General features: G+C 36.9%; 2 pseudogenes; both read left to right on the top strand.

Moving 5' to 3' along the window:
• The first annotated feature begins 339 nt into the window (after positions 1 to 339).
• Positions 340 to 6148, top strand: LOC127669281 (zinc finger protein 431-like; annotated as a pseudogene).
• A 61-nt stretch (positions 6149 to 6209) lies between these two features.
• Positions 6210 to 7795, top strand: LOC127669280 (frataxin, mitochondrial-like; annotated as a pseudogene).
• The last annotated feature ends 1161 nt before the right edge of the window (positions 7796 to 8956 follow it).

Here is an 8956-nt window from a genome sequence, read left to right as displayed (position 1 = left end):
TTCCTCTGGTGTTCTAGTCCAGTGCTAGGATCTACTGTTAAAATTGCATCTGGGGTAACAGATAGTGGGGTAGGTCTTTGAACAGACACCTTAGTTTTCTGGCAAGTGGGACATGTACATAGCAGGCGTATCTGCCCATAGCACTTGGCTTAGACAGAGATGAGGAAGTAAAAGAAGGGCAGATGGAGATCATTTGTGGTATCTGTAAGAGGCATGGAAAGGAAGAGGAACCTTCCTCCAGTATTCTATTCTAGGGTTAAGAGCAACTGTGAGAGTAGGGTCTAGGATATCAGATAGTGTAGTAGGTCTTTTGACAGTCTACTTAGTCTCCTGGCAGGCATGGCCTGTTGGTTGAGAAGGGGTTCTCTGCCTTTTGTTGAGGACTCAGTTACAGATAAATCTGGAAGAGAAATGCAGATGGGAATGGACAGAAGTTACGGACATGGGGAGAGGGAGCTGCTCATTAGAGTAAACCTCGAGTATTGGGTCTTAAGTAACAGAATGGGGAAGGTCTGGAAGCATCCTACCTAGTTCCATACCCAATACCAATCCTATAATTCTTGTTTTAGCAACTGTGTAATATTTATAAGTCTGTCTTTGTATCTTTTATAAACAGTGACACCATGTATGTTGTGTGATTTTATTAATTATATTATATTGCTGTTCTTATGAAAAATGATAGACCTCTACCTAATTTCATCTTCTGAAAATTTACTATATCATGTCATGTATTCCTTTTTAAAAGCCCCTTCAAAACCTGAGATGCTTTTATTTAGAAGATTTAATCACAACAGGAGAGAAGTAAGTTAGAACAAAAAAGTTACTAAAACAGGGATTTTTGCTGCCAGACAGAACCTGGAAGTATTCTTTCTCTTTTGGAAGAATGTCAAAAATATCAAGAATTGAGATGGCAAAGAGCATAGAGAACACTGAGCTGTTCTTTTTTTGTTTTGTTTTGTTTTGGTTTTTGTTTTGTTTTGTTTTGTTTTTGTTTTTGTTTTTTTTTTGTTGTTGTTGTTGTTTTTGTTGTTTTTTCAAGACAAGGTTTCTCTGTACAGCCCTGGCTGTCCTGGAACTCACTCTGTAGACCAGGCTGGCCTGGAACACAAAAATCCGCCTGCCATTGCCTCCCAGAGTGCTGGGATTACAGGCCTGCGCCACCATCGTCCGACTTGAGCTGTTCTTTTAGGACCTGTAACTTGAAAGTGATGCAGACATCGGAAGCTAAGGTTGTAGGATGTCAGTGAAAATAGACTTCATAAAAAATTTCTAGATATTTTGTGACAAAATGTTTCTTATTACACCCATATCCTGAGAAATTAAGTAAGATAAAATTAAAAAATAGTGGACTAATTTCGTAGATGCAATAATAAATCTGTTTAATTGTTATTATTAGTGACTCATTCAGGATTACAGTGAAAAGAAGCAACAAGAGCAGAATCAAATACAAACTCTGATTTTTCAGATAAACAGCACTAGGTAGTTTCAGATGACACTTGGAAATGGCCTAAAACGTGTCCTAAGAGTAACACTCCCTCCTGTTAACCTTTAAATTAGTAGAATGAGTAAGCAAAGGGAATTCGAGTCCCAGATAGAAACTTCATATAAAATGTATTGCAACTGTGGTCCTAGTGTGTGCTATATTCCAACCCAATTTGGAAGCTGAACTTTGCAAGGTCATCCATGTTGTACTGGTTCTGGAAACAAGAAAGATGCAAAATTCAAAGTCATATATTTTTTTTTTCCTCTATGGTTTTTGTTCAGCATTGTTCTAGCTATCTATGTTTGGCAGAGTCAGAACCCCAGTTTAAGAAAAAAAAACAACTGTGAGTTCCTTGCATGAAGGTTTGAGTATGAAGCCTGAGTTGCATTTTGAGAACACAATATGTTGAAATACTAAGCTATGAGAGATCTGCCATGGAGAGATGGATATAGGAAATGGATTTACCTAAACTAATAGAAGTATGTGCGGTTGCAGGCATAGGGCCATCTAAACCCTTTGAAACTGAAGCCCCATTGACTGAGACAGAGCCACAGGATTTGGTGTTTGGGCTCCTTGGTCCAGTCTTCTCTCACTGTGTACGTATTCCTCTCTATTGAAATGGGAAAGGGTATTCTTTACAATTTGCAATTGTATGCTGGGAAGATATCACTTCTTTTCAGATTTTACAATGGCAGTGGAGAGATTACTGTGTCAGAAGAGACTTTGGACAATTGGACCATGTACAAGCTGTTGCAGACTATTAGGATCATTGAAGTTAAACTAAATGAATTTTCATCTGCGATGACCATGAGCCTATAGTAGCCAGAGGCAAAATGTAGTTGGTTGAATGAAGAAGCTTCTGCGTAGATGATGTCTTTGAACTTTTGTGTCTTTCTTTAAGGACCTCACAGAAACTTTTCTAGGAGCCTTTTTACATTTCTTATTGGGAATGGGATTTGGGTATCTGTATACTCAACCCATTTTCTGGTTGTGTGTGTGTGTGTGTGTGTGTGTGTGTGTGTGTGTCTACTGTGTTCTGATTGAAACTGACTAGTCAGCTTTTTTCTCATGCTGTCATCTCTTCATGACATGATAGACTCTATCCCTAAATCACATAAGAAACAGTAGAAGCAGTTGCTATTCAGTGCTAAGCTATTTTGTTATCCTGATGTTTTTACCTTTTTTGGTTTTGTTATTTCTGAAGTTGAAGTTTCAATGACTTTTTCTATCTTTTTAATTCATTTGATTGATTTTGGCAGGGAAATTAGGGTCTTATTATATTCCTCTGACTGTCCTGAAACTCATTGCATCAGTCAGGATGATATCCAACTCAATGAGATAACTCCTACATCTGCCTCCAGAATTCTGAGATCAAAAGCATGAGCTAATACACCCACCTTGCCCATTATTTTTTCCTAGTTAGTAATTGTTCATACATTTTCTCTGATGTGTGTTCAGTACAGTTTACTTCTCTCTCTCTCTCTCTCTCTCTCTCTCTCTCTCTCTCTCTCTCTCTCTCTCTCCTCTGTCTTTCTGTGTGTGTGTGTGTGTGTGTGTGTATTTGTCTGTCTCTCTTTGTCTCTCTGTTAGTTGGCGTTTCTCTTGCAAGCCTATATACTATTCCAATGACACAGAAATGACAGGGGTGAACATTATTATTCAGTTTCCTTCTGAAATAATTTTTGCAATTACATTAATACTTCTGTGTCAAAAAATCAGTGGGGCAGGACCAGAATTATATAAATATATTGACAGTGAGGCATACATTTAAAGTGATATTGGCATCGTGATTTGTATTATACACCTGTATGGGATATTTTAGAATGCAGTGACCTATGATGATGTGTGTGTAAACTTCACTCCGGAAGAGTGGACTTTACTGGATCCTTCACAGAAGAGTCTCTACAGAGATGTAATGCTGGAGACCTACAGGAATCTCACTGCTATAGGTAAGACAGTGAATTTCCTTTCACCTTTTAAAATAAAAGGACAATTGTTTCTTTGATATCATTGCTGTTCTGTGATTTCAATTGAGAATGGCGAATAATGAGGTAAATTAATCAGGTATGGGTCTAAGGTTCACTGGAGATACTAACTTAAATTTTCCCCAATTTCCAATAATCTGTTATAAATTTTCTGTTACTATATTTTAGGCTACAGTTGGAAAGATGACAATATCAAAGACTATTTTCAAAGTTCTAGAAGACATGGAAGGTAATCTTCATGTGCAAGTTGGTTTGAATATGCCTCTGAAGCAATTTTAATGTTCCTTTGAAGTTTTAAAGAACAGCAACAATATAAAAAAGCACAGCTTTAAGTATATCAATGATTATTAAATTCTCACAAAACCAAGTACCTCAATTTGAGGTATCTGATTTGTATTTCCAGTGCATTGTTGTAAGGAGGATATAATCAATGCCTTAATCAATACTAGCATTTGTGTCATAGCCCCATTCGATTATGCTATAGAAATGGTTATCAGTTTAATCCCATACCAGTTTGATATTGCAAAATGTATATGCATTGAATAGGTGATAAGTATATGTGGAAAGCCTTCTAATAGGTAAATAGCCTGTAGTAAAGCTGGTGCTACTTATATACTTGTAGTGACATTGCTAACTTTAAGTGAGAAGGAGATAGTTTATGAAAGACAAGAATGTTGTTTTGGAGAAATCTCAATCCCTTGCCTCAGGTCTATGATGAAGACAGTGTCAACCTTTGTAAAATGCAATGTGGAACCCTTTCTTTTTCTTCTTCTAATAGAATAGGTATATTCTAAGTAACAATTAGTATAAGCGTTGTGAGCATAGGGATATTGAAAGAAGCAATGTACTCCTCTCTCTCTTAGTATAATTAGAGGATATGTAGTAGTCCCCACATTGAGTAGAGTTTTTTAATGTGATGCTAGTTACACTTATTTGGTTTTCCAATTTCATAGGGTTCGTCCACAAACTCACACTGCAGAAAATCCCTACAATACCAGGAATGTGGAAATTCTTCTATTTGTCCTGGTTCACATTGTAAATGCAGTATACAAATATATTGTATTCTACACTAAAGGGAAATTTATGAATGTTCTCAGTGTGGTAAAGTTCTGAGCTTTTGTAATTTTCTTCAATAGGTGAAAAATTTCATCTAGATAAAGGATGCTATAAATGTGAGCAATATAATAAATTCAAAACAACCCATAACATAGGGGAATGCCATGAATGTAAACAAAGTGATTCGTCCTTACCATTAGACTAAATTGTAAAATTAATTTGTATAGATTGAAAGACCCATTAGTGTAATTAATGTGGCAAACCGTTTTCATGTGCCAATTGTCTTTGCAGGCATGAAAGAAGTCATAGTGGAAAGAAACCCTATGCATGTAACCAATGTGGTAAAGCCTTTTCATGTCATCATAGTCTCCAAATACATAAAAGAAGCCATACTGGAGAGAAACTCTATGAATGTAATCATTGTAATAAAGGCTTTCCATATCCCAGTGCTCTCCGAATACATAAAAGGATACACAGTGGAGAGAAACCCTATGAATGTAAACAGTGTGGTAAAGCCTTTGCATGTCATAGTTCTCTTCAAAGGCATGAAAGAATACATACTGGTGAGAAACCTTATGAATGTAGCCAATGTGGTAAAACCTTTACACATTATGATAGTCTCCAAATACATAAAAGAACTCACAGTGGAGAAAAACCATATGGGTGTAATCAATGTGGTAAAGACTTTGTAAGTCAGAGTTGTCTCCTAGAACATAAAAGAACACATACTGGAGAGAAACCCTATGAATGTAACCAATGTGGCAAAGCCTTTGCATGTTCCAAGAGTCTCCAAATACATCAAAGAGCACACACTGGAGAGAAACCCTATGAATGTAGCCAATGTGGTAAAGCCTTTGCATATCACAGTGTTCTCCGAACTCATAAAAGAACACACACTGGAGAGAAACCCTATGAATGTAACCAATGTGGTAAAGCTTTTACATATTACAGTGGTCTCCAAATACATAAAAGAACACACACTGGAGAGAAGCCCTATGAATGTAAGCAATGCGGTAAAGCCTTTGCATGTAGCAGTCATTTTCAAAGGCATAAAAGAATTCATACTGGAGAGAAACCCTATAATTGTAACCAGTGTGGTAAAGCCTTTGCAAGTAAAAGTAATCTCCAAATTCATAAAAGAGCACACACTAGAGAGAAACCCCATGGATATAATCAATGCTAAAAAGACTTTGTAAGTCCGAGTCATCTCTTAGAACATAAAAGAAGACATACTGGAAAGAAACCCTATGAATGTACCAAATGTGGTAAAGCCTTTCCATATTACAGTGGTCTCCGAGTATATAAAAGAACACACCCTGGAAGGAGACCCTCTGAATGTGATTAATGTAGTAAAGCCTTTGCACATCATAATAGTCTCCAAATCTATAAAAGAACACATAGTGGAAAGAAACCCTGTGAATACAACCAATGTGGTAAAGCATTTCTATATTTCAGTGGTCTCCAAATACATAAAAGAACACACAAACGGGAGACAAACTATATGAATGTAATCAGTGCAATAAAGTCTTTGTACATCAGAATTACCTTCTCCTATATAAAAGAACACATACTGGAGAGAAATCCAATGAATGTTATCAATGTGATAAAGCTTTTCTACGACTGAGACAGCTAGAATGTAAAACAATACATACATACCAGAGAGAAACCCTATGAGTGTAACGAATATGGTAAAATCTTTGCATGTCATTATCATCTTTGTAAACATGAATGAATTCATACTACAAGAAGCTGTATGAATGTATTTGATATGATGAACTTTTGTACAATTACATACTTGTCATCATGAAAGAATTCAAACTGGAGAGAAATTCTATGAATATGAGCAATGTGCTAAGGCCTTTGTGTTATGGGCCACTGAGATTCAACACTATTCAATGACCAGGTCAATATAAATGTCAAGAACTTATTTCAATGAAGCTACTACTGACTAATCAGGGCACATGATCAAATTCAGCAGCTGAACTGTGCCACAAACACTCCTGTCGCTGAACCAGAATATTTAAAAAAAAAAAAAAAAAAACAACAACAACAAAAAACAACTTTTTAGCCTGAAAATCAAAAACATCTGTACTATTATGTATATATTTTTTCATCTCTCAGGATTTAGGAATAAGGGATGTCCTTATGTAGCTAATCTATGTCCACTGATGCAGAATATAGGTTTTGCAGCCTAACCAATAATATCTATTTGTTCTTTTGTATTTAGGAACAGTCATTATATTTTGAGAAATAAAAGACAAATAGCATAAGCTGTGATTAGGAAGAGTCATGTTTAGGGGAACAAAAGATAAAAAATAGAAGCTGGTCTGGTATTTGGAAGTCTCCATCTCCTCTAGACCCTGGAGAGATAAACTTAGCCTTACCCTATGATGGCATGGAGACTGATAAAAAAGAGGCAATACCTAAGACAAGTTTCTTTTGCTTCTTCCTAATGTTTGTATATTATAGTCATCTTCAATAACATAAAAGGATACATATTAGAGAAGAACCCTATAAATGTAATCAATATCATAATCCTCCGTCACTATAGTTACCTACAAATACATAAAAGAACACACACTTGTGAGAAACAGTATGAATGTAACCAATGTGGTAAAGTCTTTCCACAACATAGTCATCTCCTAATCTATAAAAGAATACACACAGAGCTGCCACCTAACAGGAGCAGCATGTGTGTGCTGCAGGCTTTTTGCCATGTTTGTGTAGTGGATCCACCTGGCTCAAGCAGGAGGGAGCTGATTGAGGCTGTGGTCACAGCCAACGCAGCCTGCCCCCATCCACAAAGTCCATTTGAACCTCCACTACCTGAGTCAGACTCTGAACAACAAAAAGCAGACAGTCTGCATGGTGCATTTGAGGAACTCAAGATGTTGGACAACAGAAGCACTCTAAAAGAGATAGCTCATCAAAGACTCATAGAAGAGCTGCTGAATGCCCTGGTAGTTCTTTGAATCCCTTGCAAACAAACCCTATCCCCTGGAGGACTATGATGTCTCCTTTGAGGGTGGCATGCTCACCATTAAGCTGAGCGGGGACCTAGGAAACTACATAATCAACAAGCAGGACCCAAAGAAGCAAATCCAGCTATCTTCTCCCTCCAGTAGCCCCAAACACTATGACTGGACTGGGAAAAACTGGGTGTAGTCCCATAGCAGTGTGTCTGCATGAGCTGCTGGCCAGGTTGCTGACTGAAGCATTAAGCACCAAATTGGACTTGTCTTCATTGGCCTATTCTGGAAAAGGCACTTGAATGCATGCCAAATTTAAAGATGTGAAAAAGTATCAGGCAAAGACCTAGCCTCCTTCTGTAACTGATTGTCCGGTTTCCCATGCCTGCTTCTGAAGACAGTCACACTGTGTGTGACAGCCTGTGAAAAAAGTACATTACCTCACCTTCTCCCAAAAATGCACACTGGAGAGAAATTCTAAGAATGTAACCAGTGTGTTAAAGACTTAGCATTTCTTAGTGGTCTACAAATACTTAAAAGAACACATACTATTTAGAAACTCTACAAATGTAGTCAATGTGATAAAGCCTTTTAAAACACAACGTACATATCTATGAATTCATAAAAGAACACATACTGAAGATGTGTGCCTACAGACCAGCAATGTGGGAAAGCCTTTGTATGTACCAGTAGTCATTAAAATTATGACAAAAAAGCCATACTCCAGGGAAACACCATGAATGTAGTCAGTGTGGTAAAGGTTTGCACTTCATGGTAACTTTATATAAGAGTAAAACCTTTAGCATGTAATCAGTCTGTTAAAGACTGTGTATATCACAATAGCCTTTGAAGACCTGAGAGAACTAAATGGAATCTATAAATATAAAGGCTTTGGTAAGATCATTAGTCAACATACTGATTTTCACTTATACAAGATTATGCTGGGATAAGCATGTGACAAGTGTCTATAATCTATTCAACCATTATGATGTTCCTCCTTATTTTGTTTCTACTTGCAAGCTCGTATAGACAAAAGCCCTGTAAATTTAATGAATAAGGTATATTTTTATATACCTTTTATATTTCACAATTCTCTTCAATTACATGAAAAACATCATCTAGGTGTAAAGCTTTATGGATGTATATCAGTGCCTTATCTTTTGTTGTAAAATAGAATATCAAAAGCAACTTATAAAGCAGTTTAATTTGATGTATGTTTCCAGAGGGATATGGGATCAGGGTGACAATGGCAATGTAAAAAATGTCACATGTCAGCTAAAACAGGAAGTTCTGAGCTCATATCAGCAAGCTGAAGCATGAAGCAGAGAGTGGAAACTAGAAATGGTGTGTTGATGCAAAACTCTCAAGCCCATTCCCAGTGACATATTTACTTCAGCAGGGCAATATTTCTTAAATCTCTCCAATGGAAACCACCAACTGAGGAGGACTGATTTTTCTGACTT

The sequence above is a fragment of the Apodemus sylvaticus genome, chromosome 19 (genome assembly GCF_947179515.1).
Source record: "Apodemus sylvaticus chromosome 19, mApoSyl1.1, whole genome shotgun sequence".
Lineage (NCBI taxonomy): Eukaryota > Metazoa > Chordata > Mammalia > Rodentia > Muridae > Apodemus > Apodemus sylvaticus.
The sequence above is the reverse complement of the archived record's forward strand: the minus strand, read 5'-3'. Positions and strand labels throughout refer to the sequence as shown.